This window comes from Ambystoma mexicanum, chromosome 10 (genome assembly GCF_040938575.1).
Source record: "Ambystoma mexicanum isolate Mex_15411 chromosome 10, UKY_AmexF1_1, whole genome shotgun sequence".
NCBI classification, from domain to species: domain Eukaryota; kingdom Metazoa; phylum Chordata; class Amphibia; order Caudata; family Ambystomatidae; genus Ambystoma; species Ambystoma mexicanum.
This window is the reverse complement of record NC_090932.1, coordinates 1,530,480,398-1,530,507,745: the sequence shown is the minus strand read 5'-3', so window position 1 is coordinate 1,530,507,745 and position 27,348 is coordinate 1,530,480,398. Positions and strand designations below refer to the sequence as shown.

Sequence of the window (27,348 nt, the reverse complement as noted above, 5' to 3'; positions counted from 1 at the left end):
GACGCGCTCTGAAATTGTATCTGGACAGGACCAAGGGCTTTCGCGAGTCGGACGCACTGTTTGTCTCCTTCGGGGAGGGGAGGGGGTGTTAAGGTCCGGTTATCGAGCATCCAAGGCCACTATAGCACGGTGGATGGTTTCGGCCATCAAGGAGGCCTATGAGGGACAGCACAAGCCACTTCCAGCTAACATGCACAGCCACGCTGTCAGAGCCAAGGCCACGGCCATTGCATTCCAGGGGCAGGTCCCATGGCAGGTCATCAGCAGGGTGGCCACCTTGGCCACCCCTTCGGCTTTCTGTAAGCATTACTGTTTGGACACCGGCCCGAAGTCCGACATGGGTTTCGGACAGGCGTTTCTAAGGAATCTGTTTTCTTAAGGAGGGTCTCCTCTCCACCCTAGGGCTACATTCAGTTGTAATCGCTCATGCAGTATGGAGTCAAGGGGACGGGATGTAATAGTAATTAAGTTACTCACCGTAGTGACTAACGTACTCTTAGTCCATAGTCCGCTTTCCAACATATGTCCCACCATCTTCCCGCCCTCCCACCCCACCTAATACTAGTGTCTTAAGGCAATGTTAAATATTGTCGACACGTCAATGGGGACTGAAGAGTTGTGCCAGTGGGCGGAGTCAGGGGAGTGCATACTCCAAGGGCCGCGCCCGACTCTAAATTTAAAGGGGAAGAAGGTTTTTTCTGGTGAAAAAGGTTCTGTCTCCCGTCCCTGACAAGGGACGCCCATGCAGTATGGAGGAAAGGGGACTATGGACTAAGAGTACGTTAGTCACTACAGTGAGTAACTATTAATTTATTGTCTAATGCACAAGAGTTGTTGAAATTAGACAATTCAAAGTTGGTAACTTGTTTAACTGTTGAGACATATGTCAACGGTAGATCAATCACGTTTGCTGATGAATCTCCATGGTTTGGGGGCAGTACTGGAGGCACGTTTAATAAGAAGTTGGTCTTTTTAGGTTGGGACGTGACATTCCTCTTAAGCACATGATTGTCTCTTGCACCCTTTTTTGCACAAGGAGCCCCCTTAATGGTACCATGCCTCCCACTGGGCTACAAGCCCTTTTTCCTGCCACCATGCCTGTACTGCGGACCTGTTTGCTCTATCCCTGTGTCTTCATTATCACCATGCATTCCACAGCTTAAAAGAAGGTTATATTGACTACCCATTCAAAAGCCTTGACTCTTATGGTTCTACACCCAATCCTCTCCCCAGTGGAAGTATTTGCCTGAACGATAGTTGATTCCTCTCCCATCCACTCCAGCGATATATTCAGCGTGCTCCACTGGGGTGGTTCCGGGGAGCGGTGATGTCGGGGGGGGGGGGGGGAGTAGGGGGAAACAGGACAGACCGCCGCCACCAAACGGTACTAGAAAGCACACTCAACCGGCCGGCAGCAGCCTCCAACCCCACACCCCCTGCACAACCAGACACTACAACACTCCCACAATCCAAGTACTCCTCGCCGAAGGGAGTTGTTGTAACAAAGTTCACCTTCCTGGCGCTTAGGAAACTGTAGAAGAGGAGTAGAGATGGCAATAAATGCAAAGTCAGACTCGTAACATCCGGCAACAGACAAAGTGTAAATAAAACAGGGTGGCATCCAATCTCTGCAACACGCCCGTAATCCCCAATATGGGGATATACAAATTAATAAAATGAATTTAAGTATCACTTGGCTGTGCCTCTCGCCGCTCTTACAAGCCGCTTACCATTTGCCACTGTGCTTGTTAGAGTGCCACTGCGTTGCAGAGCAGTAAGCCGCTGAGGAGACTCACCCGCTCTGCTCTCCCGTGAGCGCTTCAGAGACGTCACAGGAGCGGGTCAGTGTCGAACAAGGACCCGCTGCTCACGGCTCGGGACAAGCCCGGAAGCACACAGACGGCTGCCGCACAACATGCCCTGCAATTGGCCAGCCTATGGATAGGCTGTCCGTAGAGACCCCAGATAATGCCAGTGTAGACAGACGCCTCAGCTGTCTGGCTCGCACATTCCACTTCTGCCTTCGCACTAGAGGAAAAGACCTAGAAAGGCCAACGTCAACCCGCACTGCGCTACCCTGTACAGATTACACAGCCGCTTCTGACGTCAAACTGCAACAGTGTTAGTCGGAAACATCTATCGCCATAAAGCGCCGTGCATATATTTATGGAGACCGCCTTTATGGATATTCGAGAAAAGTTATGTCTGGTCACAGATAGATCAAGACCTTGATTCCGAAAGATGACATACGTATCAAAGACATTGTCCTAGAACCCAGCAGATGGAAATGGCTTCTTGTTATATGTTGCTGACGGAACCTTCTCTAGTGTGTCCAAGCGTTCTGTTTTGTACCCAATCTTTAATAGTTGAATGACTTCACTAGCTAAACAAAACTCAATTGCTTCATAACTGTGGCGAGCTGGGACGAGATGGACAAGTTTACATACAGTCCTGGAGGAGCATTAACCACCTCTGTCTAACCATATTTCAGATTGAAATTCCGGGTAGTATGTCTTTACATCGGTGCTAATATATCCATTTGTATTTGCCATAAGTGCATTTACATTGGTTTTGCTCATTGTTCAGAGAAGAAGCAAATGGGATATAAAAAAAAGGTTAGGGCGGTGTAGAAAACATAAAAAGGTAGTGAAGTACATTGTGTGTTCCTGTTTAAAAAAATAAAATAATAAAAAAGATGCAAATTCAGGAATGCAAAAGATGTAAATTTGGAAGATGTAAATGCACAGATGTGTCTCCAGTCTGTAATCTAAATATTATCTTTGACACTGGCCTCTCCTTTGCATCGGAAGCTTATGCAGTTACCAAGGTGGCATTCTTCCACCTTATGTTTCCTCTAAAAGGACGCAAGGATTGTCTCTTGTCACCATATCCTTTCTGGAGACGTGCAGCAGGATCTATGGTCTAGTGAAAACTATCTTGAAAATGCTGATTGTTGTCCTTTGCCACCCACCTCATATTTAGCCAGCAGCTATCTGAACATATCTTTCCACTGCTAATATCCTACAATAACTGCCGGAAAAATACTGGCTTTACTGCAGTACATTGGCTCATAGTGTGATGAACAGCCTGCTCCTGATTACATCCCTCAAATGCAACTACTCTTCCAACCAACTGTGCACCAATGATCAGCCTCGCAAAACTCTGTGGCATCCCACCAGCTCAGACTGAAACATTTGATGAAGGAATTCTGCCTTCCCAAGCCTTGTCCATCTGGAGCTCAATACTGCTCTACCTATAGCTCGTTCCTGTTTAAATGAAGTTCTGCAAATTCCTGAATACGTACCTGTTACAGGCCACCTAATTGAGTTCCCCTCTTTTTTTAAATGCTATTTTTATTTTGTATCCCTTCCTTCATGTACCCTTTCGATGCTGACAATGTCTTTTTATATATATCTTGTGCACAATCAAAATAAAACATATAAAATAAATGAATCCATAAACAAAAATGTTGCTATAAAAAAAGGAAGACCCTTTAGCTTGGCCAATGCTTTTTACTTCTCACCATATTCTTTTCCTAAACCCTTTGCCAGCACATACATCTTTTTAGTTGGGTTTCTGTGGATGTCCATATTTTGTGTTCTTCCTTGTGCTCTTCAAATCACACTTTTTTTTCCACATTTCCCATTTTTCTTTTTATATAGTGCTACAAACCCTCAGGTATCTGAGCACTGCTTATTATTACCCACGGTGTGTGGTGCTCATTTATCGACCTCAGAAGGATGAAAGGCTGAGTTTGGCCCTTCCGGGATTCGAACCTTCGTTAGCAAGCTCTGCATGGATGTCAAAGCGAGCGCTCTACTCGCTGTGCCACTTGACCGGCTTTTCTGGCCACCTCCTACTCACTTATCCTTGAAATCAAGAATGAACATTTTGACCCCTTTTCCTTCCTGCTGGTGTTTCCTTTGATGCATTTTCCTCAATGGCGCTGATATTTTGGCACTCTGCTTTTCCTCACTGCTTCCCTCTAGCACCTTCTAGGTTAAAAGGAATATAGTTTCTCTTGCCTTTTCCGCTTCACCCCTTTTTTAAATTTCCCATCTCCAATCTGCTACCTGCTTTAGAATGCTAACTGAACTCAGTAATTACCTGTATGTTATCAATTGTGTTATTTGATTGTAGTCAATTTCTTTGGCTAATATGTAAAAACCATGACAAAAATCTCATACAAACCAACTTAATAACATGTAAATATTATTTGTGCGCAAGAGTAGCATTTGAGATAAACTGCTTTACTCAGCAGTAAAAATAGATCACTCACTAGTTTGCAATCCTAGAAGGGACTCAGGGGTGTGGGCAGAATTCGTGTCATGTCAGACGATGTGACTGACTCTACCTAATTATTCAGTGTATTGAAGGCACCAGCCTGTTGAGTGAACCCCGTAGTTTCCCTCTTGGCTGGTCTACCCATGCATTTGTTTTGAAGCCAAGTGTATAAAAACCATATTTACTTACATGATTTTTTTTCATACCAAATTCCTTTATATCAATCAGTCTCTTTCCACACTTTTATCATACACTGATTATTTTCCGCTAAATTCAGGTTGTGGGATCGTTCAGTTACTGTGCGCTATTTTCCACTCTCGTCTTCTCTAATATACAATCTCACTACTAAAAAGGAGGAGTGGCAGCGAGCAAACTCTTCCCTCAAACGTCCCACAAAGTTTGCAGTCAGTAAATGATAATGAGTTTGGGAAGGTGCCTCGCCCTCTAACCACAATCTAAATACTGAAACAGTCCACTGATGACAACTTGAATAATTTCAACAATAGGTTGAATAATGTCTTTTTAATTCCTTGTATAGTAGACAGCTGAAACGTGTTTCGACCACAGGCCGTTTTCAAGGCTGTTGTTAAATCCACCCTTCACCAACAAGAACATACTTAGATCATGTATATTAGTCACAAAGATATTAAAGAAAATTATACATTCCAACAGTATTTAAGAAAGTGAAGTTATCACAAATTATTTCAATTAAAAAAAAACTTCAGGTCAGGATGGAGTACTTAGTTCAAGATGGTAGAGAAAATGTAGAGAAACCACATGTTAGCATATCTTCCAGTCTTTCTGTACATATTTCATATTTCAAACAATTATAGCTTTTTCCCCATCATACATTTCAAACGATTACCCTAAAATATTATCATGCACCCAATGTGACTGTAGCTTGTGCAGCCATCCTGTCTAGTCCAATATATTGGTTGTGACATCTAATCCAATAATATCACTAACCATTCCAATTTGTGTGACTAGGGATTTCCTAAATATTAGTACTCCTAGTGAAATGATGCCCTTAGTAAATATAATGTGCTGAACTTGGTTAAAGGTGCCAATCAATTAGCATGCAGGACTATTGTGAACGGGCTTACATGTACACTTGTTTGTTACTTTCTAAGTTTTTGATAGATGTCCCAAATGAGCATTCAGAGCAGCATAGTCTTATTCATTGGATACTGTCCCTTTCATCTGTGACAGAAACCAATTATGACTTTGTATTTCTTGCTGAATTGCAAAGATTTAAAAAATACATTAAATCCTATTAACCAACCTGCGGTGTGTATCATGATATTCACAATCCATTAGCTGTGGACAATTTATATAGAGTGAAATTCAAGCTCCAATACCAGGCTTCCAATAGTCACAACCACCTATATAAAATGTGAAATAATATTCAGATAAGCCAAATAATAAGATTAATACGGTGACCAATTGCATCCAGTTCAATTGTCTCATACACAAAATGTATAATATTGGGAAAAACCTCCCTTCAAACATATTTCCTAAAGAGTCAAGATTCTGTTCCCTTTGAAGCGAATACCCAATCAGAAAAAAGCATAATTCATTCTAATAACACGTGCGTGAATCACTATGTCCTCATAGTTGACAATTTGTGCCTCTACACCTTTGCAATAATAGTCCAAACAAAGAGTATTCAATGTCATTCCTCATACAAGACCAGTTAAAAAAGCAGCGCCGTTACCTGTTGTGCGATTCTAATTCAGGGATCAATCCCTCTTGACATGTAGCAGGTCAGTGCCTGCACGTGTAGCCTCTCGGCCAGAGCAAAGAGTTCCTGCCGCGAAAACCTGTGGGTAAACAGACCAATTTTATGTGATGACGTCACACAATAACGCGTGACGTCAGATGTAAACACGCCCTGCCGTCCACGTCAGTTCTGACGTTTTTAAGATTCCACAGTAAAGTTAATACCAAACATCACTCATTTACACATTTGCAAAGTGAACATTATATAATCCATAAGAGTTCCTGTTGCTTGTGTATCCTTAAATGTGAGCTTGTTGCGATTATTAAGACCGTGCCCTTGCAATAATCATTCAACTTTGGAGAGACAGACTTGTTTGTTCCCATCAAATTACAGAATTTCGATTATGCGTATATTTTGAAGAGAATAATGTAGCTGATATAACTCAAATGACCCCAATTTCTAAAATGCCATATTCACAAAGGAAACAAACCTCACTGCATAGTTTACAATCACAAATTAATGTCACTGATTATGCAAGTGTCGATATGAGAACCCACTGTTCCCCATTCTTAGTACTTTTTAAGATTGGGACAAAGATAGAATTGCTTCACAGCTTAGCAAAACCCTAAAAAGGGGATATTTAGTGGTGCTGTTTCCTAATGATCATTAGGTTGATAAAGGCATGGCCTCAGATTAATTATTCACTAAAAAATATGCATTTCATGGTCCCAATTGAGGCCATCCAAAGTACTCCACAATAACAAATTAGTTTGCTTTCCATTTTCCTTAGATTAAGCTTAAGGTTGCCACCTTGTTTTCCCTTCCTAGCCTTCATTAGTCCTATAAACCGAATATCCTCTTTGTTACTCATCTGATGTTGGTCTTGCCAGTGTATGGCCAATGGAGATTTAGGCTCAACACTTCTCAAGCTTGCCAAATATTCCCTAATTCTTATGTAAAGTTTGCCGCATACACAAGTGATAGCATATACCACATAACATGATTTACAATTAATGAACCGATTAATCTTGATAGTTACTCCATTGGTGTCAGTTAAAGATTGACAGTTCCGATAAGCATATTGGCAGTAGTTGCAACATCCACATTTGAAAAAACCCTTACTCTTATTAAGCCAATTCTCATTATTTTCTTCCTTGAGATTCAAAAAAGATGGGCTCAGTTTCTGTTTGATCTTTAATGCCCTGGTAAAAGTAAACTTCGGTTTCTCCGACAAAAAAGGTAGCAGATCCTTATCTAATCTCCAAAATATGCCAGTGTCTGGAAACCATGCGATAAAGAGTACAGGAATCTTGTGAAAATTGCGTTATAATCGATATCTGTTCTTGTTTTGATTTCTCTTTGGTACAATCCTGTAGTAAATCTAACTGATTACTTCCACTATATTTATTTGCAGCTTTAATCACATTTTTCAAACTATAACCTCTGTTGCTGAACCTTCCAATAAGTAAGTATGATTCTTTCAAATAGTCTATATCCTTACTGCAGTTTCTCCTAGCTCTGTAGAATTCTCCTGCAGGGATATTGTTAATCGTAGACCTCTGATGACTACTATCAGCATACAATACAGAATTTACCTCTGTTGGCTTCTGGTATGTTTTGGTTTGTATAGGCCCATTCTCAACAATAATTTGCACATCCAGGAAATCAATACAATCAGTGCTCGCAGTCCCAGTAAAACTTATGCCAAATCGGTTGGTGTTAGTATGCATAACAAAAGTATGAAATGATTCACAGGTTCCTTTCCAGATAATCAAGACATCTATGAAACGCCTCCATGCAATAAGATTAGTTTTGAACAACTCTTGGTTATAAATGTGTTTCTTCATATTGGGACATAAACAATTTTGCCAAAGAGGGGGCGAATTCAGCACCCATAGCAACCCCCCTTTGCCTGTACATAATATTGATCATTAGCAGTATCATAAATACATTATCCTAGAGCATGGAACAAATTGCCCAGAGAGATCCGTGAGATTAAATCCCTCTTGGCTTTCCGGAGGGCTGTGAAGACCCATTTCTTCTGTTAAGTATTCTTTGTGTACTTAAGCTGGTGCTAAGCAATCTCATATTTGTATTTATTGATTTATTAAGCGCCTTACGCCAAAGCGCTGTACAATTGAAAAACATAATACATAAACAATATAACAGTTGAAGCAAATACATTATGAATCAATCAACAAAACAGTGAAAAGAGCAATTAACTGAAGGGGATAGGTAGGGAAGGGGAGAGGGAGTAGATAGGAGGGGAGTTGTGAAGAATGGTAGGAGGAGGGGAGGGTGAGAGTGGGGAGATAGGGGAAAGAATAAGGAGGGGGGAAGCAGGAGGGGGGGTGCTTCAGGGAGGAGATTGGAGGAGGAGAAATTTAAGGGAAGTGCGGAATGAGGGGTAGGTGGGGGTAGAGCGGATAGCAAGAGGAAGGGAGTTCCAGTGTAGAGGCGCTAGGAGTTGAAAAGAGCGGAAACGGGAGGAGGCACAAGGGGAGGGAGGTACAGTGAGAAGGAAATGGTCAGCGGACCGAAGGGAACGGGAGGGAGAGTAGAAGGAGAGAAGGGAGGAGAGATGAGGCGGAGCGAGAGCATGTGGAGATTTGAAGACGAGGCAGAGAAATTGAAGTAAGACCTAGTGGACCGTGTCATAGACAAATGGCAATTGATACATCTACGCCCAGTTACGATTTAATTTGTCTGGTGCGCGTTATAAATATTTCAATTAATTTATCTAATGTAAATTTTAAAAAACTCTTCAGCATATTAACATGTTGTAAGTAAGAAGCCGATGAATCTCGAAATGTGTAATCAATTTTTCGTATTGCCATGTCATGGTCGATGCTTGTATACAAAGCCGAAACATCGATAGTAGCCAACAGATAGTCAGATTCCCATTCAAGATTCTTGAAAAATTGAAGTACATGCACACTGTCTCTAATGTATGATTGCATTCTAAGAACATGGGGTTTCAATGCCTCATCCAAATGCTGAGAAAGATCCTCCGTGGCCCATCCTATACCACTCATTATAGGTCTTACCGATGGTACAATATTGAAAGACTTGTGTTTTAGGTAGGAAGTATAGGGTGGGCACGGTAGGTTCAGTGTTAGTCAGAAATGCCTTTTCTTCCTCGGTTAGAAACCCCTTGTCAGACCATATTTGAATTAGAGTAAGCAATTCATCTACAGTTCTCTTAGATTAGATTTAAGGGGGATATAACATTGTGGAGTGTTCAAATGACACATGGACATAGATACATAATCTTTGGTATTCACAACCACAGTGTTGCCCCCCTTATCAGCCTCTTTAATTGTTATAGATTTGTCTTTAGCCAGATTCTCCAAAGCCTTGAATTCATATTTATTCAGATTATTTTCCCCTTATAGCTGTAGGTTAATGCAACTTAAAAAAATGTTTTAATTCATTTTCTATAAAATAACATACAGACTTTGTGCATAACTTCCAATGATGCATCCCATTATTTGTCTGTTCAAACCTCACTGCCATCCTCCCCCCAGCCTATTCCACTTGCAATGTCTATTTATGGTATATAATAAACTGCTTGAACTTTCACCATATCTGTATTCTGAAGATTGTGATGGTGCTGGAGTCTGTTCTGGTAACATATGTAGCCAGGCCACTAAATCCATGTTTTGCCCCTCCTGGCCTCGACGGGATGCTTCCTGCCACACAGCAGTTTCTGCCCATGACAATTTCTGGAGGAGCCTCAACCACACACCTATCGCTGGGCCGTTCCGTGCTTTCCACCCTATCGCTATCCTACGCTTCGCCAAGATGTATGCTAGGTCACACAATTTACTCACGCGTCTCGCCTGTTTTGGTCAGACGAGCACGCCTTGGGGGAGACCGAGTCTGGTGACAAGCCGACCTTAGTTAGGGCCTGGGCCACTCTATCCCAATATCGCTGTATGTCCATGCAGGTCCAAAACATGTGTCAGGTCTACGTTGATTAGGCCACATTTTGGACAGGCTTGGTCTGCTGCATTGCTAAATTTTGCAATTTTCCTCGGAGTTAAATATGCTCCGTCAGTGACATATAGTTGGATCAGCTGTAGTTTCGCATTTCTGGACACCTTTTTGTGATACCCCATGTTCCATACGTCCGACAGCAGCTCTTGCAAATCTGCTTCTCAACTTTATCAGTGCTCACCATCAATACCTCATATAATCGTGATACTGCATGTCCTCCTTTGGAATTGTCATAGAATGTTTCTATCGTTACATCTTCTACCAGTACTCTATCTGGTCCTTGCCATTTTACTTTTATTCTGTGTAGAAGTGAGGTGTGGGTTATGTGTTGCCCCTCTTGTACTCCCGATTCCGAAGCTACCTCATTTAAAGGTCATTGGTCATCCCTCTCCCAATACATCTCCTAATGTCGCCACCCCCCTGGGCTCCCAGCATTTCCTAACATTCAGCCTAAGTTGCACGTCTTCACTCTTGAGAGTCACCAATGGGATCTGGGGTAAGCAGGGTGATGCTTTGCCCAGAAAGCGTCAGGCCCTTTGCCACATCATCCTACCTAGCCTCAGCAACAGAGGGGGCTTGGGGTCTCATGATATCGTGGTCCACACCATCTCCTTCAGAAAGAATGGGGTGCATGTCGGTTGTAGTAGCTCAGTGTCTTCGCTCTGTTCGTCTGACAGCCAGTACGTGGTAAACTGTAGTTGGCACGCCGCAAAATACCCCTCATAATCCGCCACTTTTATCCCTGCCCTGTTCGTATGGTCTCTGTAATTTCTCTAGCGACATTCTACATCTTGAGTTGTCATAGGAAGCTCTGGCAGGTGGGGTTCAGTGTCCTAAAGAAGGCTTTGGGAATATTATATGGAATGTATGTGAAGTAATGCAGCAGCCTCGGAAGCACCACCATTTTCAGCAGTGCGGCCCTACCCATTAGTGAAAGCGGCAGCTTGGCCCAGAATTTCAGAGAGTTTATTTACCGCCTTTAACATGTTCTGTGTGTGTTCTATTTTAGGGTTGTTGAAGATGTCTACCCCCAGATACCTGAATGTGTCATTTTCCTATTTAATCGGTAACTTAGGTAACGCACTACAGGGTCTACTCATGTACCCGGCGAGGGGGAACAAACATAACTGCATTTATTGTAATCCCAGAAAGGTCTGCACAGCGCTCAAACACATCTAATATGAATTGTATTTTAATCTTTGGTTGTTGTAGGTAAAGAAGCATATCATCCACATATAGGGAGACCAGATGTGTGTTGCCCCGTATACTGATGCCTGCCTCATGATATTCTCTCCGTAAATATACCGCTAACGGTTCTTAGGCCAGTATAAAGAACATTGGGGACCAAGGGCAGCCCGTCTTGTTAGTTTGCTCAGCCTCCATTGTTACGATATCGTCGTGCCTGTCGTGACTCTCGCTACTGGGTTTCTGTACAATGGCTTTACCCATTTAATGTACATAGGGCCCAAGCCGCAACATTTTAACACTGCTGGTAGCCATGGTCACCTGACGGTCAAATGCCTTGCCTGCATCCAGCGAGGTTACTGCCATAAGCTGGGTGCTATCTTGGGTATGATCGATGACATGGTGCAGTCGCCTTAGGTTACATTTGATATTCCCATTTGGGACATAAACTGACTGATCCGGGTGTATGAGCTTGTGAATTACAGGTTTCAACCTGTTAGCCGTCAGTATTTTCCAGTCTTGATTGATTAGTGAGAGGCGTCTGTAAGAGCTGCATTCGGTATCGGGTTTGTTAGGCTTCAGTAATGGGACTATAATGGACTCCCTCAATGTCAGCTGCAAGATGCCTTTTTCTAATGATTCATTCAGCATAGCCAACAATGGGGGATTAATCTCTGCCATGTGACCGCCAGGTGGCATGATCTGACCATACCCGTGCTTTATATTTCGCCCAGGGTGTCCTCTCCTGTAAAAATAAAGTCCAATCTTGTGTACAGGGCTTGGGTAGCGGTGTAATGTGAATATCCACGGGCGTGTGGATGTAGAGTTTAAATGCTTGCAACAATGTGGACAGGGCTTTGGCAGGGGCAGTCTGCGTACGTTTGTCATCCGATCTGTCTCGTGCAGGGTTGAGCGTGCAATTAAAATCCCCTCCCCATAATCAATGTGCCATCTTTGTGTGGACTTATTAGTGCATATAACGTGCAGAAATAAGCTGCCGTCTCCTGGTTTGGTGCGTATGTATTGATGACACAGAATTCTGTGCTCGACCCGACCTCGCAATACAAAAATTCTTCCCTCTTTATCTTGGAAAGTCTCAAGCACTCTTAAATGCACAAACGGTGCCACCTATATTATTACGCCCCTAGTATAAGCAGAGTATGACGAGCCCTGCGTTGTGCCCCTCCATTTTTTTGCGAGAGCAATCTGTTTCTCTTTTGTGAGGTACATTTCTTGCAAGAGTTCGATGTCTATTTTCTGACGCCATAGGTAAGTCATAATTCTCTTTTACATTTAATGGATACTATTCTAAGTTCACCCATCACACTTAAAAATAAATCTGACATGTACCATCAATCCAACGTTCAAGTTCAGCATATACAGTGTGGACACATAGGCCGATATATAGTTCAACTGTTGCTTCTATACCTGCAGAGTGTAATCCGAATATGCCATTATCGTGGCAGACGCTCGTTGGATCGTACCTCCTTTGCAAAAGTGTTTAAGGATCTTTTCCCTATCTCGATAGTTCAAAATCTGGGCTATTATTGGTCTCAGCGGGGCTCCAGGCGGTGGCTTCCACATCAGCGACCTATGCGCCCTTTCGACCTTGAAGTCTTGACTTAGGGTGCCTGGACTGATTTCTTGCTGTTGTAGGGTCTCTATGTACTCCGTTGGGTTTGCTACTTCCTCTCCTTCCCGGAGCCCAATAATTCTTACATTATTGCATCCAGCCCTGTCTTCTGCATCCTCAGCTCTGTCCTCCAGATTACGCACTTGTTGTTGCAGTACCCTGACTTCTTCCAAGGTGTCCTTAAGGCCACTTGTGTACTTTGCTACTGACTTTTCTAGCGTCCCAGTGCGTTCAGCGAGTGGCCTCACATCTTGTCTTAGCAAGTGCACATCTATGCTGATGGCATATATTTAAGCCTCAAAAGACTCCTTCAGAGATGCTATGGCCACTGGGATGTGTTGATCTCCTTCCACAAGCGTCTGCTCCCTTTGAGGTGTTGAGGTTGGTTGGGAAGAACCCTCCGCTGGTAACGCGGTTTTGGTGATCTGCTTCCCTTTGCTCCTTTGGGTTTTAGATGCCATGGCTTATCTCCGTCTCGTGCAGCTGCACCCGTGCTGGTGCTCATACTATCCAGGCGTGCCGATTTCGCAGCTTGCTGGTGAAAGTACTCACTCCCCACAATACGAATAAAATTCAGAATAAAGGCCACATCCCAGAAGGAAATGAGACCACGAGAGATGTTTGCGAGTTTGTCAAAGATTTATATGAAATTCATCATCCAGAGAACTCTGCTGCCTCGAGAGCGCTCTGGCAAACAATACAGATACAATGGGTTTTAAAGTGTTACAGCGTCATCAGTGATGAGTTCTATACAGTCTGAAAGTTACAATATCATTGGTTAGAAAGGAGGTGCATATATAGTTATTTATGGGAGGGCTCCATGGGATTGGCAGATGACTTGGCGGGAGGTTGGACATCACGTGATTCAGCTGGGCCGGTCCGTACGAGGTGCAGTTTAGGCAAGGTCGGAGAGGCAACTGGACCTCACTAGCTAATCTATACACTTATTCTAAACATACAATAAACCATGAACATCAATATACCTTTGAATAAGTCTTAGAGACCTGTAAATTACACACACATGATTATATTGTCGTACATTGGGTCATTCATATGGTGAGGGGTGCAGGGGTCTTGCCTTCTATGATAACCTGGGGACTTGGTTGGTCTGGCAAATCAGGGCGAGGAGGGGAGTGGAGTGGCATATGTTGGTTTAGGACAGAATATACTGTGACAGTTGTCTGGATTTATTGGAGGCACTCAGTGGTGGTTAGCACAGTGGTGTCACACTTCTGTTACATCAAGGGAATACCTTAGGAGTGGACAGGGTTACATAAGCAGTAACTGTCCAACCACGAGGGTAAGGGGTGCAGGAGCAGGTTTGTGGAGATGGATGAGCTGCAAGTCATGGTTCAGGCCGGTTCACACACAGGACAGTGATGTCAGAGGAAGAATGATATGATACATAGTTTTAATTGTTACAGTTGGCTCCAGCGCATCCGTGAGAAAGGGATTTGGGCAGCGCAGAAAAGGTGGGGGCGGTTAGTGCTCGCTGCGCTGCAGAGGGAAGAGGAGACTTGGTAGTGCCGAATTGCGGCCTAGTCCAAAGATGGAGTCGAGGGCACACAAAATGGAGTCCAAGTGTGTCTTGCAATAGCCCCACCTGTGCTCCAGCCGAAGCCTTATCCCTTATGGCAGCAGAAGGGCAATGGAGACATCCCCCACTAATGCAAGAGGTTAATTTTGCGTAGAATGTATGGGGGAGGCTAATTCGCCCCTTCCTTCCTTAAACTGGTCTGTTACAGGTGTGTTTTGCTGCTCTCCCACTGCTTGCTCCCTGGAATATTTCTCTTGTATTTGCTAGGTACCACTTGCGGTTTCTCAAGCAGTATTGGCAATGTCCAGCTATTAGTCTGTCAGTTTTGGGCCATCTGCTCCACTTCCACCTTGACCAGTATTGGCAATGTCTGCACCTTACTATGACCTAGTATTGTTGGACCCCGGGTGCCAGAGCGCGTTGCAGCTTCCTCCCGCTCGTCAGTATCTAAGGTACACTAGGGGCCCACAGCGATCGACCCCCAGTATTTGGCTCGCTTTGTCGCCTAGGTGGGCCCGCAGTTTCACTGTATCTCACACCGTTATGCCTTTCGGGTAGGGGGAGCTTGTATGTCATCAGTTTCTGCCTGCCCAAGTATCGTACACTGCTGCACCGGTGCGATACCAGCATCCATCACGTGGTCCTCATTGGGCCGACCCTGGCATATACCACGACGTCGCTCAGTAATGAGTGGGCTGCGTTCACCTGCACTACCCTGCTGGATGGCTCTTTGGACGGAACATCCAATCCGGGTGAAGGTGAACTGTCTTGCAACACGACCCAAAGAACAATACTTCCTTTGATCCCTTTTAGCAAACTTGGGACAATTTCTTGTGGTAAGGTCAGATGGCTCCTGCCAGCTTGCTCTCAATTACAGTACTCTACACTGGCCTCCCGATCTGTGAGGGCAAGCAATCCAACATAGGCATCTTGTTTGAGGATCCCGACGTGTCTTCTCTTACAAGAGGCACTGGAAATAGGCCTGCTTTTTAGTTATCCCTCTGCAGTCAGAGTGGTTTTTGCCTTTGTGTAGCTTCTGTGAATAGAAGCACAGCTTCCTTTGCGGTCTGCCCAGTCGTTCACCACGATCTCCGGGCCTCCCTCCTCTGTGGTCCGCCTTTTCTTTGTTAACCAGGGCTAGTTGTCCCTCTCGTCCACCCACTCTCAGCAGCCGGGGAAGTATTCGCTTCAGTCCACACCCACTATATTTATACTTGTGTTCTTTCGCTCACCCGCGGCGTAGGTGTGCGTCTCAACAGGGAGGTTGGGTCCTATTCTGGATTCGCGCTTGTGTTTGCGCTCCTGATTTTATAAAGACCCAGCGCTTGTGCTACCTTTTTTACCTTGAACACAGGCGGTAGTCCACTGCCAGGTGCCAAAGCAATCGACCGCTCCACTCTTCCACACCTGAGCGCACACCAATCCAGCAGAGCACACAATTAGTTTGTCTGTCAGACTCACAGCAGCCAGGGCACTGTTAGCAGCACATATCCCACCAGCTGATTGTGATCCTGCTTGTATCACAGCAGTACCTCCAACGCCTGCAGCCTGCCGTGGGTCCTGCTGTTGTTGTCCTGTTAATCCTCTCTCAGCTTGCTTTGACAGGACACGCCCCACTTCCTTGTCCTTTCAATCTGGGCTATATCTGGGCCGTTGCAGTTTGTGTTATGTTGCACAGTCCTGGGCCATTGATTTATTGGCCCCCAATCTGCCGACTGTTTGTACGCGGCTTCACATCTTACTATGTGTTTATTTCGAAGCTCTCAGTGTCGTATCTGTGCTTCAGCTGCAGCCCCCTCCAACGACCCCTCAAGTGAGCCTTACTTTGCGCCCCGTGAGTGCCTTTAGTGAGGGTCAAATTGCAAACATGCTTGTTCGCTAGAGCTTGTTCCTGGAGCTTCCTATGTTAGCACGGTGCATCCAGCCAGTATTCATGCGGCTCCTCAGTCCAGAGCCACCCTCTCAACACCTGCTCCAACGTCTCACGGCTGCACCTCCAGGCTCCGACACAGAGTGCTGAAGTCCCCACTCGGCTCACAGTGCGGTATACCGCATTTGGGCACCTTGATGTTGCAAAGCCAGCGGAGCTTCTCCTCCCATTGCCGGCCTGATGCTGTTCACACTGCGCTGTTTCCCACATGGTTTTCATCTCTTCAAGGCTTTGTCATGCCTTAGGCGTCCGGCGCTCTGCAAGCTCCCATTTGTTCTACGCCGCCATCTTAGTTTCTTAATGCACGCCGGGTCTCGGACTTCGGTTGTCTGGTACACCGTTAGCGGGGCACCTACGGTCCTTCGTGAGTGCCCCTCTGTGCTTTCTTAGTCCATCTGTGCTGCAACCACAGTCACAAGAGCCTGCAGAAACCTTTCTTCGAAGGGATTGTGTCCTCCGTATTCCTTATCTTAGATAATTCGTCTCCAGCTTGCTGGCCTCGGAAATGTTTTCTCTGTAGAGGGCGCTGCGCGTCGACGTCGGCTGAGTTGGTGTCCCTCGACAGCCACCGTATCGGCGTCGACGTCACCATGCCCATAAATAGCCACGCGCGGCGTCCGTTGCTCAGTCACGTTTTTCCGCGTTTCGTGGGGCCTCGGAATATCGTTGCTCAGTTCAGTCAGATAAACCTCTATATTTCCTCGATAAAACCAACTCGTACTCGATGGCTTCTTCATCCGAACCGACGACTCCGCGGTCCGGCTTAAAAAAATGTCGAGACTGCGGAAAGAAAATGTCGATAACGGATCCTCACAGGATCTGTTTGTGGTGCTTGGGAGTCGAGCACCATTGTTCGGAGTGTGAGGACTGCATGTCCATGACGGCGAAAGCCTTGAAGGAGCGCACGGGGAAGCTTGAGAGGGGTAAGTCAGTCAAAACCTCCTCGAAAGTTTCTTCGGCCGAGTCGAGGCATTTGTCTCCTCGCCGTCAAAAGCATTCCCATTCTAGGTCTCGAAGTAGCTCCCACCACTCGTCGAGATCTAGAAACTCAAAAAAGAGACGTTGAAGATCCCCTTCCTCGTCATCTTCTGTTTCCCCAGAAAGGGTCTCCTGCCCCACAAAACACAGCTCTCAGGATGAGTGGGAGGAATTCGACCCCCTCGAAGATAGCTGAGGGTGATACCCTGGGTGAAAAACCCAAAAAATCGAAACGCCGCGAGTCGTTGCACCCGGCGAAAGAGTCTACCCGAGAGCGCCACGGGCCATCGGGTAAGAAGGCACCATCTTCGCCGTCGTCGAAGATCCCTTCGACTCATGGATCGGCGCCATTGACGCCGTTGTCAAATGGTTCTTCGACGCATAAAAGAAAAAAACACGGCTTCTTCAAAGCCAACGGTTATACCCAGAGCTTCCAGCACGACACTGAGAATGTCGACATCCTCGAGTAGGATCCCGATCCTCTCAAGCTCCTCGAGGCCTCTTCCAGTTTTCTCGACACCTTTCTCTGCGCCTTCAAAGCCTTTTACATCGGCGTCAACAACATCGACGTTTTCTAGGCCAATAATGACAAGTTTGGCTCCTTCTGCTTTAGAAATGGGTTTTACACCATTTCCGAGGTCAGAGTACCCCAGATTATCTTCAATCTATGAAGAAGGGGAGGATTCTGACCAAGAAAGACCCTTCGGGCTGCAGAGGACCACACCACCTGTTTTAGAGGATTTTACCTCTGAGGAAAGAAGGTTGAAAGACCTACAGGAATCCCTACTTGAGGCAAGTGGATTGGACACTTCCCCAGAAGTGGAATTTGTCAAACCAGACCCAGGGGAACATGCTGAAACCCCCTATAGAACCCTGATGCCAAGAATTATTGAATTCATGGGTTGGTCTGCGCCTTCACCTGTTTTTCAACAGGATAACCTTACAGACATACTAGATAAAGGTCCACAGGAGGATCCTTTGGTCCCTTTTCATACAGCTTTACAAATGAAAATTTCATCAAATTGGGAAACTCCTGAGGTTATCTCTGCAGTCAATAAAAAATTGTCAGCCAAGTATATGGTAGCTGCTGCTGACCCTGAATATTTATCAAAACACCCGACTCCAGAGAGCCTGGTGGTTCAAGCAGCAACTTCATCAAGCAGCAGATCCGCTTATCCTACTGTTCCACAGAACAGGGATGACAAAAGGTACGATTCTATGGCAAAAAGTCTTTTCTGCTTGTAGTATGGCGTTGAAATCCATCAACGCCACTTGTACGCTCGCCAGGTTCAGTCACACACTGTGGGAGTGTGCTTCATCAGCGGCTGACTGCATTCCGAAGGAGAGGAAAGGGAAGCCTTCCTTAACATCATTAAAGATGGCAAAGATGCCATGTGCGAATCTCTTCAAACTGGCATTGATTCCGCTGACGGTATCAGCAGGGCCATGGCGGCAAGTACTACAATCCGCCGGCATGCGTGGTTACGAAAGTCTGGCTTTGCTCCAGATGTACAGGCCAGACTTTTGAATATTCCCTTTGACGGTTCTTCCTTATTCAGTAAAAAGGCTGATGACAGTCTGGAAAAGTTGCAAACATCTAAAGCAGCAGCAGAATCTTTAGGAGCTGCAATCCGCCAAACTCCTTTTCGCCCTTCATGAACCTCTGGGAGAGGAAAGTCCTTTCGCTATTATTCCGCATTCGGAAAAGGCAGAGAACAGCTGGCTCAAAGAGGCCAAAGGATATCCACCCGAGGTGGACGGGTCAAAAGTACTAAGGCCGCAGCAGCAGCAGGTGCCGCTTTACCCTCGGTATCTGCATCAGCCGCACCCAAACCACTCTGAGGTCTTTCCACACAAAACACCTGTAGGGGGCAGGTTAACTCACCATCTGACGGAATTAGTCTATTATGTCAGATGCTTGGGCATTGGAGACAGTTGCCCAAGGTTACTGCCTACCCTTTCTAAGCATACCTCAGAGTCATCCACCAGGGCACAGCTCTCTAAAAGTTCTAGATCTGCTCCTCTTGCAGGAAATTGTAGACCTGCTAGAGAAAGGTGCCATAGAACCGGTACCTGTAGCGGAGAGGAACAAGGGCTGGTACTCCCCCCCCCCCCCCCCCCCCCCCCCACGCCCTACTTTCTCATACCGAAGGACGGAGGACTGAGACCTATCTTGGACTTACGAGAATTGAACAAGTTCCTCGGGAAGGACAAGTTCAAGATGGTAACTCTCTCTCAGATCCTTCAGGCCCTCCAGATCCAGGACTGGCTGGTATCTCTGGACCTCCAGGATGCTTATTTCCATGTGCCAATCCATCTCAAACACAGGAAATACCTGAGGTTCGCAATTGGCGGCTCTCATTATCAATTTCGAGTTCTGCCATTTGGGCTGACCTCCGCCCGAGGGTCTTCACCAAGCTAATGTCGGTAGTGGCTGCAAGTCTAAGGAGGGAAGGGATCTACGTCTACCCCTACCTGGACGATTGGCTGATCAGAGCTGTATCTTCGGAACGAGCTCAGATCCAGCTACATTATGTCTGCCACTTCCTTCTCAAACTGGACTTCTCCCTCAATTTAAAGAAGTCACAGATGATACCATCACAGAGACTCCAGTTCATCGGAGCGGTCCTGGACACTTCCCTGGGAAAAGCCTCGCCAGCAGAGGTGAGGGCTCAAGATATTCTGCAGATGGTCAACAAGTTTCAAAATGCCCAACATCTCCCAGCCTTCGAATTTTTGAGATTGCTAGGCCTCATGGCATCCTGCATCTTCCTGAGATCTCTCCAGAGGGCACTAAGAACCCATTGGTCACAATACTCAGGAAGAATGACAGATCTCCTCCGGATCCCAGACAAGGTAGCCCACGACCTTCAATGGTGGGCCTATCCAGAGAACATCTTGAAAGAACTGTTTTGGCAACCATGGCCGAAGATAACAGTAGTCACAGATGCCTCACTCATGGGGTGGGGCGCCCATGCCAACGATTTGACCATCAGCGGTCATTGGTCTCCATCGGAGTCCAGACTACACATCAACCTGTTAGAGCTGAGAGTGATCAGACTAGCGCTGAAAGCTTTCCTGCCATCAGTACAGGGGAGAAATGTCCTGATAATGACAGACAACACGGTGGCCCTGCACTACCTCAACAAAAGAGGCGGCGTAGGGTCACTGCCACTGTGCAGAGAGGCAATGCAGCTCTAGTTTTGGGCAATTCAGGAAGGAATCTCTCTATCGGCAGTTCACCTAGCCGGAGAGAAGAACTTGACAGAGGACGCTCTGAGCAGGCAGAGCACAGTCTCCCACGAGTGGGAGCTAGCTCAGGAAGTCCTTCAAGAGATCTTCGCCCTTTGGGGAACCCCTCAGGTGGATCTGTTCGCCACCAGTACCAACAGGAAGTGCGACCTGTTCTGTTCAAGGGAATTTCCCCCGTGAGGAGCTCTAGGGGACGCGTTTGTGGTGGACTGGGAGTTTTCACTTCTTTACGCGTTTCCACCAGTCCCCGTTATTCCTCAAATGATCAGGAGGTTGAGAAGATTCCGGAAAACCATGATCCTAATTGCCCCGGACTGGGCCAGGAGAACATGGTACCCGGACCTTCTGGATAGGTCCATCTGCCCTCCAATCCGTCTTCCACTCAAAGAGAATTTTCTCTCGCAGAAGGGAGGTGAGGTTCTCCATCCAGAAATAAGAACCCTCAACCTTCACGCTTGGCTTCTGAAAGGTTGAGGTACAAGGATTGGGACCTCCCTGATGATGTCATGGAGGTGTTTCTTTCGGCCAGAAGGCCAGCAACAAAGTCTTTATACTGCTGCCGTTGGAACAAATTTTGCAGCTGGTGTAGAGAGAACAATATCGACCCTTTTTCATGCGGTACACCAACGGTGTTATCATTTCTACTCTACTTGGCAAACTCAGGCCTTCAAGTTGGCACTGTAAAAGGCTATATCGCGGCGCTATCAATCTTCAAGCGCACTGCAGAGGAACCATTGTATTTCAAACTACCCTTAGTAACACAATTTCTCAAGGGATTAACGAATGTCTATCCTCCAGGACCATTCCAAGTTCCCTTATGGGACTTAAATTTAGTCTTATTTCCTAATGGGTACTCCCTTGGAACCACTCCACTCTTGTTCGCTGAGATTTCTCACTCTTAATTACAAGCTCTATCTTGTAAACCCCCCATACTATTTTCCATAACAACAAAGTTGTCCTACAGGTGAAGCCTAATTTCCTCCCAAAGGTGGTTTCTGAATTTCACATCATTCAGAAAATTACCTTACCTTTGTTCTAGCCTCCTCCCCATCCGGGGAAAGAGGAATAAAGGCTACATAGGCTGGACTCAAGGCGAGCTCTAAGCTTTTACATCAGCAGACTGGCTAGGATTAGGCAAGCAGACCAACTGTTTGTAGGCTACTCGGGTCACAAGTTGGGACTACCCATAACAAAACAGACCATTTCCAGGTGGATTATTTTGGCCATTCTAGAATGTTACAAACTGGCAGGGAAAGAGCCCCCTCAGAATCTTAGGGCTCATTCAACCAGGGGTATTGCAGCCTCTTCGGCCCTCCAAAGTGGGGTACCGGTCCGAGACATATGTGCGGCTGCCACATGGTCGTCCGCACATACATTCACAGGATTTTACAACCTGGATTCCTCCGCTAGTCAAGAGACCAGATTCAGCAAAGCCGTATTAAATTCGGCCCATTCCTAAAAGGGATACATGATATTCTTACTCCCACCTCCAATTACATGCCACTGCTATGGGAGTCTATCGAAGATGAGGAATCCGTCGGAGGACACAATCCCTTTGAAGAACAAGTTACTTCTTACCTGGTAAAGTTCTTTCGATGGGATGTTCCTCCGACGTATTCCTTATCGCCCATTCCCATCCATCCCTGCAGTAATACTTCCCTTGTGGATGCAGCTCACGCTCCTTCAAGGTCAATAGCCAATTCATTCAAGACTTATCTTATGCTACAAAACGGAACTGAGCAACGGACGCCGCGCGTGGCTATTTATGGGCATGGTGACGTTGGCGCCGATACGGTGGCTGTCGAGGGACACCAACTCGGCGGACGTCGATGCGCAGCGCCCTCTACAGAGAAAAAATTTCAGAGGCCAGCAAGCTGGAGACAAATTATCTAAGATAAGGAATACGTCGGAGGAACATCCCATCGAAAGAACGTTACCAGGTAAGAAGTAACTTGTTCGTTTCAGCATAAAATCAATGTTGGATCGCAGGAGCCACAGGAGTCACGTCCTACAGCATGGCTGCTTAGCCACGCCCTCCGGTTAATGCTACTTATCTTATTAAAACATGTTGCAGATGGAGGTCCTTTTTTAAATTTACGTAGAATGTCCCTTCAGACACAAAGGCTTAAAACTGAGTGAACCTTAAACACTACTATGTCCAGAACCCCTCCTCTGTACAGACTGGTGGGATCTTCTGTAGCCATCTTCGGCTTTCCAGAGGTTTTGTACTACAACTGAAATGATCCCTCAGCATTCATATTACTGGCTAGGGCTGATGGAAGTTATAGTCCAAAACCTCTGGAGCGCCGAAGGCTATAGATCCCTGTTTTGCAGCATCAGGACAGAGAACTGGACACTACTTGCCTTAAATGAATGGCCCAAAAAAGTACAAATTGAGTGTTCAGGCATGACCTGAGGCTCTGCCCCTCATGTGTTTGCCAGCGATCTTTTGCCTTCAGCCTTTCCTTCTGCTATGTGTTTCTTGCTATTCTCGAGACAGTGTACTTTAATGTTCTGAGTTATTGGCTGTTGGACACACCCGGGGCTAACACTGCGTTGTGTAATGCACCTTTCACAAGACTGTACCCTCAAATACTCTGTGGGCTAAGGCTTCTAGGGCTACTTGCACCCTTATATACTGAGCTCTGGCTCAACAGCTCCATACGAGCAAATGCATCCAGAGATGCCATGCAAGTACGTACTATGGGAACGCCAGAGGGGCCAACTCTGCTCCAGGTTTACTGTGATTGATATGTTCACCACTTCTGGTGTAGACCAACCGGGATCCAAGCACTACATGACTCGTCGCCATTCAGAGCTCCCAGCAGAAACTCCAATTGAAAATACCCCCAATGGTCCCTTTCTTCTGAGGACCAGGTGCCTTTCTTTGTGATAGTAGTTGGGTTCAAGGTAAGACTGTCTTTGAGCAGACACACCTTTGAAAAGGGTCCTGATTTCTCTGGTTTTGCCGGTTGCAGTTGATCCCGGCCCTAAAGTCGTCTGCAAACTTGAATCTGGACACGTTCTTTCTGCCATTGCATGGCTGGTATTTGTTCAGAGCGTTTCTCACTGAAGGGACCAGGTCTTTTCAGACCTCAATTTGACTGGGTTGTTGCTTGGCAGAAAAACCTTATATGGGAGTCAGAAAAGCCTGCTTTTTCAAGTGAAGTAGTACATTTCTCCACCACCACTGGCAATACCTCTCCAGCTTTTGTTCCGTTTTGGGATTGTGCTTCACCTGGAGGATGTGGTGAATGGGTTTCTTTGCCCATGAACTCTATTGAGACCTATGTTTACAAAGAAAATGCCTCGCACTGTGCAGCCAGTGGCCCCATTGAATTGATGGTGCCCCGGTATTATACGTTGGCTGGCTCTTTTAGCAGTCCCTACAATTCCAGTGTCAGAATTCCAAATAATACAATATAATATAAAGTGGTCATGTGTAGCACACTTCTGCCGTTTTGATGCCTCCATTATGCATGGCTCTGCAAGGAAAGAGGAGTGATTTGATTGTTAGTAGGATAGAGGTGAAGGCAGATGAGGAAACTGAAATGTTGATGACTGCAGGCCGGAAGTACTAGGCGCCTGATTTCCAGTATAGTTTTATGGTATTTGCAGCTAGGACATTTGGATGCGTTTCTTTTATCTGGTAGGGAGAACCCAAGTTTTTATATGACTTCATTGGTACACAAGGTTAGCTGCAGATTTCTGTGGTAAAACTAAAGATGTGAGCTTCGTGGTTTTTCTACTGAGGTTAATGTCGTATTAGGCATGAAGCTGCTCTGTGTGTGGTGGTCTGTTTTTAGTGTAATGGTGCTAAGAGCTGAATAACTGATTCTTTAGTGGGGGGCTGGTAGGTAAACTTGGAATTAATACTTCCGTTATGGTAGATTAATGCTAGCATGAATAGTTAGTTTCTGTCTGCTGTTGACCTGGGAGTGGAGATTTTGGTATGGTGGTGTTCAGTGGGATGCAGATTTCTTGTTGTTTTGGGGTCCGTATTATGATTGTTGTGTTGGAGTTTTATGGCTATCAGTAAGAGCAGACTGGACGGAACGGAACAAGTCAGATCTCGCAGGTTTCCTACTTAGTGATGTGCAGTGATTTGCAGCATGTGTTGGGGCAGGTGACTAAGACGTCTGTTGATCTTTAGTTTTTGAAGCTGTGTTCTGGCAGGCATTGGTCCAAGTCCATGAGGGTTTTTTGTGTTGTAAATGACTGAGCTATTCGGCTTTGGGGTTTGCTTGCCCACATTCATGTTTCCTGTGGGTCTTTCGGTCTTAGACTGGATACCTATAGGTTGAGATTGTCCCAATTTGGTTCTGTTCATCTTTTTTTTAATGGGGCCATTCTAGTAACTCGTTTCAAAGTTTATTTTGGAAAAATTAATTCCATAAAGCCAGACAGCTGTCTAACCTGATAACATGCAATTACAATTCAAGTTAAAACACTTCTTAAGTAAAAATTCACCAATTGGAATTGTTCAAAATCATGTTATGTCCTGATTTGATAAAGAGTGGAAGCTAATTCAAGCAGAATTATTCTGCAAAGTGCCTATCATTTTTAACAATCCTTTTAAAAAGGATGTTATCGACCATGCAATCAAGGGTTATCAACCAATAAGTAATAAAGTGCAGGTTTACATTGTTTAAAATGTAACAATTTTAGTAAAGAGATTAGATAACATTTCATCAATATCGTGTAAACTGGATAAAAACAACAACAATTAGGCAAATCTCTCTTTGGTGCATCACAGAATAAACCATTGCAGTTATGAACATGTGCAGGTGACCACTTTGCTGTGACCCCTCATAGCTGTAGTTCATTGAAACAACTTGTAATTAAAGCACATTTATATTTATGTTTTGGGCATATTAGGTACCCAGCAACTTGTTTTTTAGTTTTACCGTATGTTTAATTTTGTCATTGCAATAAAGGTTGGTGTTTGGTTTAGAAAAATGAAAAGGATCATTGAAGTCGGAAAAGGACTGTTTAATATGAGCTAACCATGCAAATGTCATGGGATTAGCAGCTGATGCCACTATACGGTTCAGAATTGTTCAGAACATGACATGCTGCGTCATTCCGAACATGGATGAGAATAGTGGATGCTGAATTCAGTGAGTGATATTGTTGAATAGCCTATTGTTTCCTCCAGATACTTACCCTGCATTCCATATTGCAGGATTTGTGTGGACGTAATGGAGAATATGCACTCACTTTGCTGGATGTTTCATTCAACTCTTGATTTCTAAATTATGCCATTGTCATAGTTTATTAGCACTCGGGACGGATGGAGCAGCCAATCGGGTTCTGCAGATTGCGGGCTGAAACAGCTGATCTCGGGTGGCGTTCCACAGAACCCGCCGGCTGCATCCCTGTCGCCCAGGTACCGCCAATTTGTCCCCACCATCCTTTCCCTTTTTTTGTTCTTCTCCACTCCCAGCCCAACTTAACCGATTGTTGCAGTGGCACCTGCCCCAACAGCTTCCCTTCCTTTTGATTTTCCGGCCACCATGCAATGGCCTTCTACAACCATGGCGGCCATCTTTGCACAGGATTTTCATTCAAAGACGGGGCATGAGTGGTGTCCCGTTCTTTGAATGAAAATCCTTTTAAAAAAAAAATCATACTTCAAACACCCCGGGTTACGGCTTTGGTAGCCCAGGTGCTAATACCATTAGTAACGTGTTCCAAAGACTATACCAGGAGTAAACGACCCGGTTCCCTTGTTAAACGCCCTTGCTTCGCTCAGGCCCTTAACTTAGGCTGCTGTGCCGTTAACCCCTGGTATAGCCCTTGGAATGCATTACTAACGGTATAATATGTTATACGCAACGGTTTTAACTCGCTTTGTTGCATTTCTAACTTACGTTGAAATTACCATACCTTTATAGTACACGTGACGTGCACCTACCGTCTACTTTCTAGTTTATTTATATCTTAATTATTTCATTAAAAATGCTTCTGTTGTGATTATCGTTATAATTGAGCTAATAATGGCTTGGTGACCTGGGAAACTGTCTTCTAGGTTTGCTGTTAGTGCAGTCAGGCGGATATGCGAGCTTCAGGATTTGTTCTTCTTCTGTATTACCTTACATGTGAACGACAAGGTAGTTCTGAGGTTGCATTGGTTTCTTTTGCCTATTGTTATTTCTACCCTTCATGACAATCTCTAGACTTGTTTACCCTCCTTTTCCGAAAGACTTTTCTGAGGCAAGGCTCCACTGTCTTGCATAGGGCTCCAAGGATATTTTTACTGGACTAAGGACATATAGATAGTCTTGAATATTCGAATGGTCTTCCAAGATATGCATGTTTTAGAAACCTGTTTCTTTGAAGATCTGCAAAGCAGCTATTTGGGCTACTAGTCATGCCTTCTGTTAACACAACTTACATGTATGTATGGTCAAGATATGGTGCTTGGCTCATTCATGCACTACTAAGGAACCTCTCTAGGAGGTTGCTTGTTAAAATGGGCTGCTTTCCCACCAACTTAGATTCTGTTCCGGTGAGTCTGGAGAAAGGGTGATTGGACATACTATTAAAAACATGTTGTTCGGTGACTCTAGTTATTGTATTGCAGTCCATAGTCCCTCCTTTCTCCAGAAGAGAATCATTCTCCTACCTTCTTTTAGTCCACAAATTGGCTAAAGCTGAGAGAAAGGGAATGTTACATGAATTTGATAGGTTTTGAACATTGTAAAGCCAGGGGCTTCAAATGCACACCTGTGTCCTATGCTTCGCTTTGCACAGGGAACATTCTACTCCACCTCTAGTTCAAGCACTGTGCCTGTTGACTCTGGTTCTTGGTTCATCACACAATTGAA

The 27,348-nt window shown here is 45.2% G+C and overlaps 1 protein-coding gene across 20 annotated transcripts in view; it reads left to right on the top strand.

The window, feature by feature from the left end:
• Positions 1-27,348, top strand: part of CIT (citron rho-interacting serine/threonine kinase) — a 2,264,529-nt gene that overhangs the window by 605,114 nt on the left and 1,632,067 nt on the right. The gene's annotated exons all lie outside the window — the stretch shown is intronic.